A 10485-nucleotide genomic window follows, 5' to 3' on the forward strand; every position below is an offset into this window, starting at 1 on the left:
AAGACAGTAGATAATATAGTTCTACATACAACTACAAAGACGACCTAGTAGCAGTCGGGATATCTTTAATTATAGGCCAGCTCTATCAGAGTGGATCTGGAGTGAAACAGGTAAACGATGTCACCATCACCTAATTGCTGGATGCCTTGTCATCATCACCTGATTGTTGAATGCCTTTAGAACAGCGGTCCCGACCTTTTTCACATCACGGACCCGGGGGATCATGCGCATAACAAAACACAATAAAGTATATAATATATAATTTAATTATAACAAATATAATACATATAAATGCAAAAACACACTGCAAACTACAGTAGTCAGTAAAATAATGATAAAATTTAAATATCTATTCTTTCTGTGCGACCCAGTACTGGTCTGTGATAGGGTAGTAGAAAAAGCTTTGAGGCACCGCTTTTCATTAAATTTAAAAAACGGAACTGCTCCTTGGACCAGCTCCACAAACCTGTAAACATATATGGAACAGAGGTACATTTCTTCCACCTGAGACCATCCTGTTTTTAAAATGTTTATAGGACATGTCAAATGTCCTCCCTCTCTGTTTATTTTTGCTTTTGTAAAATTATACGGTATGATTTGAGGAAGATTTTTATTGTTGAAGGTCAAACGACCGTGGAATGAATCCCTTGTTGGCTCGAATTTGTTTGTGTTTTCTTGGGACGCTTCAAATACTCTCAGGGACGAAATATATAACAGAGTGGAGTGCGAAAGGGGAACATAGTAGACAAGTTCGTTGAATTTCAGACTTATTCGTCTTAAACATGGAGGGATGCATTAGGTAATTTCTCTAACTAAAAGCAAAAATAGCATGCTCGATGAGAAGAGGTTGCAACCTTCCATTTCTCATACACGGGGAACATTATTATTGGTTTCTACGACCTTCTCACAGTGCAGCCGATTCTGAGACAGAAAAGTGCATTCGGTGCTACCATTTAAGTACCTGGTCGATCCTGTAGTTATTGAGTCCGGAAGGGTGAATAATAAACTTGACCTTGGCGGCATTTGAACTCAAAGTACACAGAATCGGAACAATTACTGCAAGGCCGATGCTCTAACGATTCAGCCAATCGACCACCTTACTGCATAATGTAGACCTTGTCTTAGGTGTCCCTAAAAAGCAGGATCATTGCGGCTGAAATACTTTTGTTTATAGTAAAAATAGGAGACGAGGAAAGGTCATGTTTTGATGAGGAATGTTTAGCTAAAGCAACTGAATGTGGTTTTTCGGGAACTGATCTCTAACCAGGAGTGAAAAATAATAATAAATATAAAATACAAGTGACTAACTTTATGTTGAAATTATTTTCATTTATGTTTTTGATTTTTAACATCGTTACAAGACCACATGTTAGGAGGTGAAAATCGATCTTACTATTTATCAACACTCAAAAGTATAAAAAGCGACGTTGACATACACAGGATTCAAAGGTACGGATCTTTTTTAAAACGGGGGCCACATTTTTCATTAACGAAACACTTTGAAACTTGGAACACTGGTAGAATGTGTCATATAAAACATCTTTTTCTCTTAGTCTTCTTAAAAAAAAAAGAAATCCATAAATTATTCCATGTTAAAGTTGTCGTATTTCTGTAATTTCAACCAATCACTGACGTCCATTCAGCCGATATAGATTAAGCGCCGACTACATAAACAAACGATTCTGAAACAATTAACCCTAACCCTAACCCTAACTCTAACCCTAACCCTAGGGTTAGGGTTAGGGTTAGAGTTAGGGTTAGGGTTAGGGTTAAAGCAAATTTAAAATGAAAAAAGCAAATAAAACGAAGAATCGTTTGTTTATGTAGTCGGCACTTAATGTATATCGGCTGAATGGACGTCAGTGATTGGTTGAAATTATCGAAATAAGACAATTTTTTACATGAAATAAATTCGAATACAAAAATATTTTTCTGTTCTATAACACAAAATAGATAAGTATACGAAGTTTGAAAGTCTTTCGGTACCAAAAACACTACGTAAAACATTAATGAAAAATGTGGCCTCCGTTTTAAAAAAGATCCAAAGGTACTACTAAAGCAGCGCAGACCCGAACGCGCAGTCGCGCGTCCGCGCTAGCTAGTCTTGAGTGGTCGATCCTAACCCTAACCCTATCCCTAACCCTAACCCTAACCCTGTCCCTAACCCTAACCCTAACCCTATCCCTAACCCGCGTGTGCAAATGAATACGCGTTTAGGGTTAGGGTTAAGGTTAGGATCGACCACTCACGACTAGCTAGCGCGGACGCGCGACTGCGCGTTCGGGTCCGCGCTGCTTTAGTAGTACCGATTCAAATTCAGAACGTAAAGAACAAACCGTTAACTAAATGCCTCAAGGCATTTTTTTGTCCGATATTCCAACGATTATGTCAACCTCCGCGCTTTGTATTGTATTTTAATGAGAATATTATGTTATATAAATGAAGTATACTGAAATAGAACTCAGACTAATAACACACTCATCCACCCACACCTAAAACTGCTTTTAATAACATTACTACTTAATGTTGGTTATTAAGTATCACATCGTGTTTTTAAGAATAATTCATCTAATACACCGATGATATTCAGGAATCCTGTGCAAGAGGAACAAATTTTCCTTAGCACCGTTAGAAATCAGAGAGAATTGCCGAAACTAAAAAAAGTTATTTAATCACGTGTTAGGTTGTATCACAGCTTTCTCCTCTAGACAGTGTTGTTGTGTCAGGGAAAGGTTATATTGATGTTACTAAAGAACTTTGACTAAGAGTCTACGTGAACAGCTACAGAGGAGAAAACTCACTACAAATCTGACCTTAACATTTACAAGACAGAGAACGGTGTTTTTCTATGTAATGTCCCACAATTATGTTTGGCCCATAAGTATCACCAATTCGTTGATTAAATTTTTGCTTTTTGTTTTAGCTTTGAGATTTGAATTTAAATACGATTCGAAATAAAATAAATATCTACATATACATTGGAAATAGGTATATAGTAACACAAAAAAATATGCACTATTGTCTAACACAAAAATATCTCTGTTCCCGCTGTGGGTAGGTATGCTTTACAGGTAGGGAGGAGGAGGAGCAGTACTTTTGCATACCTTTCTAGACTAATAAGCTAAGAGAGAGAGTGAGACGGTGGAGAGACAAAGAAAAAGAGAGAGGGGAGTCTTGCTTCAGATTCATTTTTGTTATCTTCGGCTTCTACGCTCCTTCAAGCGAGCTGGTGTGATGTGACCTTTGTATTTCATTAATCTAGGTAAAGGGAGTTGGAGCCATGATTAATATACAGTAGCTGATTATAGATTTAAAATTTCAGCACAAAGCCAGCAATTTGTGCTCAACTGGTACTTATTTTATCGACCCCGAAAGGATGAAAGGCGAAGTCGACCTCGGCGGAATTTGAGCTCAAAACTTAAAGACTGGCGAAATGCCGCTAAGCTTTTTTGCCCAGCGTACTAAGGATTCTGTCAGCTCGCTGCTTTTACAGTAACTGATTATAAACAATTTATCGTTCCTGTAAAAATAGGCTTTGTACTTTAAGCGTCCTTAAACGTAACATATTTCCAACACGCGTGTATAAATAGTCGCTCTGTTTAACCCTCACACCCTATACTATGTCTTGGATAAGAAAAGGGTACATTAAATTATGAAACGAGACCAGCATAATGATGACTACATTGGTCAGTTCGATCAAGATTAATTTAAAACTAAACAGTACTAGGAGTTCTAGTGAAGTTTACGAGTGAACCTATCTATTTATAAGACGAAACGGTCATAGAACGTCTTTAATTTATAGTTTTGCTTGATCTGAGCTGACCTGACCTTGGAGCTATAACGTTATCAATGACTCATATTGCACGGTTAACAATTGCATGTCATGTGCGGCGTCGTCCTCGACTTGACATATATGTAGTCTCGCCTGCTGACCTACAGAACCAAACAATATTATTAGCAACATTAGCTGCTAATAAAAAAATAAATGTAAGTTCCTGATCTGGATTTGTTTTGGAGATGATTTAAATACGAGACCGTGTGATGCAGCTAAAATAATTTTCATCGCAGTGGAAAATATAATTATAAACATCAAGTCACACATACAAACAAACTTACCTACACACACTATCTCTCTACTCTGGCTTTATTATAGTTTATAACAATTTCCTACATAGACCCGAGATTAGAAATGTCTTTAGTAATTTTTATCGGACTGTATTTTACAGGTTTAAACGTGTTTTAGTTTTAGATACATTCCTAACGCTTTTTAAGTCATGGTACTTTAGGGACGTTTTTGTCCCAACATTCCATTGCCTGTCACCTAAAAACCTCACTTCGCCCTTTCACGTTTCTGTTGATTCAACGGAGGCGTGATTTATCCATTTATTCCGTTCTAATACTTGGACTGACACTTTATTTTATCGAACCAGAAATATGAGATGAAAAGCAAAGTTGACATTGGTGGAAAACGATCTCAGAACGCGAAGAGCCGGAACAATTACAGCAAAGCTTGTCATCCGATGCATTCACGGATTCTCTCCCATTTCTGATATCTCAACGCCGCATATTCTGGTGGATGGGTTTAGTCTTAAGTTTATATATTTGTTTTGCAAGATTCTTATTGTGAAATCGTGTGTTGAAACATTGTTTATACTTGGGGACGACCATCCCCAGGTTTAGTCTTAATTTCCATTACAATTCTATTCATGTCAGCGGTTTATACCATTTAGTATAAGTAAGGCGGCGAGCTGGCAGAATCGTTAGCGCGGTCGGCAAAAATGCTTAACGACATTTCTCTTTACGTTCTGAGTTCAAATTCCGCCGAGGTCGACTTTACCTTTTATCCTTTCAGGGTCGATTAAATATGTACCATTTAAGCTGTAGAGTCGCCTAGTTCTCTCTGCTCCGAAATTTCAGATCTGATACCTATAATACAAAAGACTATTAAGAACCAGTGTTTCATTAACAGATCGTTGATATTTGTATGCTAAAAATTCTGTTGCTCTCGACCGATCAAACCTGCGAGCAAAGATATTTTAAGTGGGACCATCCTGTCTCTTAACCAAGCACAGTGCTCCAACGTGTCCTCTAAATGATTTCAGAGATATGACTGCTATTTCTAACAGATCAGAAACCACATCGATGTTCCCTTACTGTCTCGTGGCTAATGTTATATAATATAGTAGCAGTTGTCGATTAACCCACACAACGAGTATTTCTTCTCTCCATCTGTCTACGTCATCCAACTCTTTTTCCCTCCGTCTGTCTATCTCTATGGTGATAGCAGCTACTGCCGCTAGGTTGCACATGTATCCATACGTGTGATACGGGTGAAGAACGGGTATGTATGGTGGAGTCAGCCGTTCACGAAGTCACGTACTTTGTAGCATGAAAATTCATAATCCCGTGACTTCGGTACACACACATCCTTCTCTCTTACTCTCTCTCTCGCTATTTTTATAATGAGAAAACACACAAATACTCGCTGCAACAGGAACAAACGAACGGCTGTTCTTGTTAGAGAGATGTCAACATCAAGTTATTTTTAATAAAGCTACAAACAAACCAGCGTGGGAAAATATACGCGGTCACTGCATGTGCTAAAAACAGCAGCCGTATCTTTGCCTTCTGTTCTTAATTATTCTCACAAATGGTAATTGCCAACACAGAACCCTTTCTTGCCGATAGCTGGGTTTGTTAAAAATAGCAGTCAAATCCCATCCCCGCAAAGGAAGGACACATTGTACAGTGTTGTCAGTCATGGAGTGCATTGTCTTAATAAAATATGGGATGGGCACCGGTGAAATTCCTTTGATTAGGGTTAAACAGAAGAACGAAAAATTAAAAAAAAAGCTTTAGCACATGGTTACACGTTTAGGTAGTTTTGTTTAGCCCTAGGTCAACCGTGACTGAACAGACCTCTGTTCAAGAGTATTTTAGCCATACTCATCCCGTTTTTCTTTCTTTTTGTATATATGCAAAAGGGCCTCAGGGCAACATTATCCAACGTGTTTCAAGACAGCAGATCGAGCAATCATGTAGATCAGGGGTGTCCAAGTACAGGATTATATAGAAAGAATTTTTTTTCCCCTATTTAATGAGCATCGCAGTTTGGAAGGTGCTTTTACATTATATATGTAATAATTAAAATATATATTATGCATTTTATTGTGTTATATTATGCACATGATCATCCGGTTCGCAGTGCAATAATAGGTTGTGGACGGCTGATGTAAAGATTCCTTCGTTGGCACGTGGAGGAAGTACAATTTAAAGCAAGTGTAATAATGCTGCATCAAAGAAAATTTTATTAGAAATATAGAAAAATATAATTACATTTATGGTGAAAATGTATTTATTAAATGTTCAAGTAAGAAATATAAATATGTTTAGCCAATATCTTAATGACGTGCTTTTGTGTTTTTTAATGTAAAAAATCTGAAGTGTGTGCATGAAGGCCGTACTTAACGGCTTTTTAAGGCGGCAGATTCTCTATTGTTGGTGCTGCAGATTGGGTCAACATCCGACACTTGTTTTATGAAAGTCTGGGAGGTAAAATACTGAAGCCAAGACCAGTAGCAGCAGTAAAACATGCAACATACAATAATACTATTAAGTTTTTGGTTCGTGATTACACAAATAGATGGCGAAAGTTCGAGGGGTTTCGGTGACATGTAATGGACGTTCGTCGAGGTGTGGGTGCGAAATCCCACTGCAATACCATCATTATCGTCGTCGTCGTTTAACGTCTATTTTTCCAGGTTCGTATGGGTCGGACAGATTTTCTATGGCCTACCCTTCTTGTCGCCAACCCTCATTTGTTTCCAAGTTTATATATATATCGTCAGTGGATCGTATATCCGAAAAAGAAGCACATTCTCAAAGTTAGAACAGTAATGTATTCACATTGTCACACGTTTCGGCAGTTGTTGTTCAGCCCTGGGTCAACCGTAATTGAAAAAACTTTTTGTTCAAGGGTATTTTAGCCACGATCATCCCGTTTTTCTTTCTTTTTGTATCTATGTATCAAACTCTTGAAGAGAGTTTATATGCCTTCGAACATTAGAGTCTGATAAGTCGTCCATAAAGCGCTTAGCTTTATGGATGCGAAACCATTAATCATTCTAAGACCGGGAATAGATTTAACTTCATGTAAATATACAAAGACGATACCTTCTAACAAAGACGGTACCCACACAAGTAATCTCCAGGAGTGCCTTCGGATTTAACTATCCCCTGGTTGCTTAGATACTTCAGACTACCCCTGAAATATTGAAACAATCTTATCATATATATATATATATAGGGAAAAACCTACTTTTTCCTGTCTTCTGTCAAGCGCTTATATGTCTCTTTATTAGACTATTTACTTTAGTCATTGCACGGTGCTCACTTATAAGCTTTAAGCTTATAAAATACTATTATATGTATATATATATATATATGATATATCAAGTACAGGACATCACCTACATATATATATGACGGGTTTCTTTCTTCTAAATCCACTCACAAGACTTTAGTCAATGCGGGACTATTGAAGAAGAAACTTTCCCAAGGTGCTATTCAGTGGCACTAAGCCCAAAGATAAGATAAGGGATTAAAGTCTTTCATTGTCTTCCTATTTGCTAAACTCACACAGCCCGGATTTTCTACATCTGAAGAATTCTTATATTAGACTGGAATCTGAGAGCATAGATAGCCTGAAGATCAGGATGAGTGCAGCATTGGAAATACCCTATCTTTCTACCCTCCCAGAGCCTCATGTATATATATATATATACTAGTTTATTTTGTCTTCGTCTTCGCGCTATATGAACATTTATTGTGGTTTAGAGTCAAGATTTGACTGCTATTTTTCAGCGTGGCGGTATCTCTTAGATACCCTATATTATAATTTTAAATAATTGTTACCGTTGAGGTTTTTATTCCCATGCTGGCCACTTGATAAAATCAATATTTTAAATATCGATCTTATCCTTATTTATATAAATATAAATATATATATATATATATATATATATATATATATACATACATACATAAGTGGCTGTGTGGTAGTAGCTTGCTTACCAACCACATAATTCTGGGTTCAGTCCCACTGCGTGGCACCTTGGGCAAGTGTCTTCTGCTATAGTCTCGGACCGACCAAAGCCTTGTGAGTGGATTTGGTAGACGGAAACTGAAAGAAGCCCGTCGTGTGTATATATATATATATATATGAATGTGTGTGTTTGTCCACCCAACATCGCTTGACAACCAATGCTGGTGTGTTTACGTCCTCGTAACTTAGTGGTTCGGCAAAAGCGATCAATAGAATAAGTACTAGGCTAACAAACAATAAGTCCTGGGGTCGATTTGTTCAACTAAGGGTGGTGCTCCAGTCATACATATATATATTTATATACACATACATACATATATATAGATATATTTATATACATCTCGAAATGGGTAGTGAATGTAGACAGCCGACAACTGATTCAAGGTCAGTCTTTGTATTACCTGTCCTTTTTTTTCTCGTTATTTGCGTATTTAATGTTGGTGACGTTCTGAACATATCGTTTTACGTCCGCTTTCTATGCTGGCATGGGTTGGACGGTTTGACTGAGGACTGGTGAGCCAATCTGATCTGGCAAAGTTTCTACAGCTGGATGCCCTTCCTAACGCAATATATATATATGTATATACATGTGCATTATTTTTAATTATTATATATAAACATTATTAATTATAAGGAATATTATGGAGTTGCCCAGCATTATATTTAATTCTTTTACTATATATACTTCTTTACATAGACCTACACATGTTTCAGCTGCACCGATTAATAACTGTTGCAATCGCAACCCCACTATGTGTGTGTGTTTGTTTGTTTATGTCTAGTAATTTAATGGTTTGGAGAAGGAGATAGATAGAATAAGTTCTGGATTTCTAAAAGAAGGCAAGTACTGAGTTTGATTGGTTGACTGGTCCTTTCGTGGTGGTGTCTCAGCATGGCTGCAGTCCAATGATTGAAACAAGTAAACAATAATGAATGTAATGAGTGACTGAATTAATAAAATTCTTGAGAAACTGTTTTGTGGCTTTAGCTACATTGCGAAGTTTGACTGCTTTAAATGTACATGGCTTAGTGGTTAAAGCTTTCAGCTCACAATACTGATGTCATGGGTTCAATCCCTAGGCCAGTTGTTGCATTGTGTCTTTGAGCAAAGCACTTCATTTCGCATTGCATCAGTCCACTCAGCTGTAAAGAAAGTACCAGTGCAGCCCTCTCTACCTTTGGTGGTTATGTTCAAGATGTTATTTGGGTCAAGGATGCTGGAGACAGAGAGGATATCCATGTCTGCTCAGGTACCTAAAACAACTAACAAGGATATGGTACATGCTACTAAACCATACTTGCTCACAAGTGAAGACTAGCTGTAATGAACTAAGCTCAAATTCCACCTTGCTGATCTCTATCAACACCAGGGTAATGCGAGTCTAAGTTCTAGTCTAACCCTTTAGCCCTTAAATTATTCTGTCGAATGTAAAGATTATTTATTCACATTGTTTTCTATTAATCATGTGTTATCTTGTAAGAGATGAGATTTCAATGATGTGATTGTTTATTTTCTGAATGGCATTGTAGAGTAGATGTAAAAGGCACAAAAACAATTTTTTCTGAATGTACATTGCTGAAATCTAGCTGCATCTTTTATGCCATCAAATATGGTAAAAAAATAAAGAACCCTTTTCCAAATATATTCTAAAATGTTAAATATTTCTTCCATCACATGCCAGTGGGAAAAATTAGTAGTAGTTGATAGCTTCCGTTACCTAGGTGATCAAGTCAGAAGCTGGGGTGGATGCACTGAGAGAATAGCTGCTAGAATAAGAATAGGCTGGGCAAAGTTCAGGGAGCTCCTACTTCTGCTGGTAACAAAGGACCCCTCGCTCAGAGTGGAAAGCAGACTGTATGATTCCTGTGTGTGAACACCCATGCTACACAGCAGTGAAACATGGACTGTGACTACTGAGGATATGCATGGGCTTGTAAGAAATGAAGCTAGTAATGCTTTGCTGGATGTGCAAGGTCAGTGTGCATGCGTCGAGAGAGTAAGGTTGGGCATAAGAAGCATCAGATGTGGTGTGCAAGAGAGACGACTGTGCTGTTATGGTCATGTGATGCATATGGATGAGAACAGTTGTGTGAAGTGTCGCACTCTAATGGTGAAGGGAACCTGTTGAAGAGGTAGACCCAGGAAGACATGAAACAAGGTGGTGAAGCTTGATCTTCAAATGTTGGCCTTCGTGGAGGCAATGACAAGTGACCAACACCTTTGGCAATATGCCATGCTTGAGAAGAACCAATGGATTAAGAAATACTGCGTGTTAAAAATTATGACTGCTTTGTTAGGAGTCCAGGTCTGGGAGGATTAAAAAAAAAAAAAAAAAAAAAGGGTAGGCGACATTTTGGTGGTTTATTTGGCATTGCTGACT

The sequence above is a fragment of the Octopus bimaculoides genome, chromosome 16 (assembly GCF_046866305.1).
Source record: "Octopus bimaculoides isolate indiv1 chromosome 16, ASM4686630v1, whole genome shotgun sequence".
Classification (NCBI taxonomy): domain Eukaryota; kingdom Metazoa; phylum Mollusca; class Cephalopoda; order Octopoda; family Octopodidae; genus Octopus; species Octopus bimaculoides.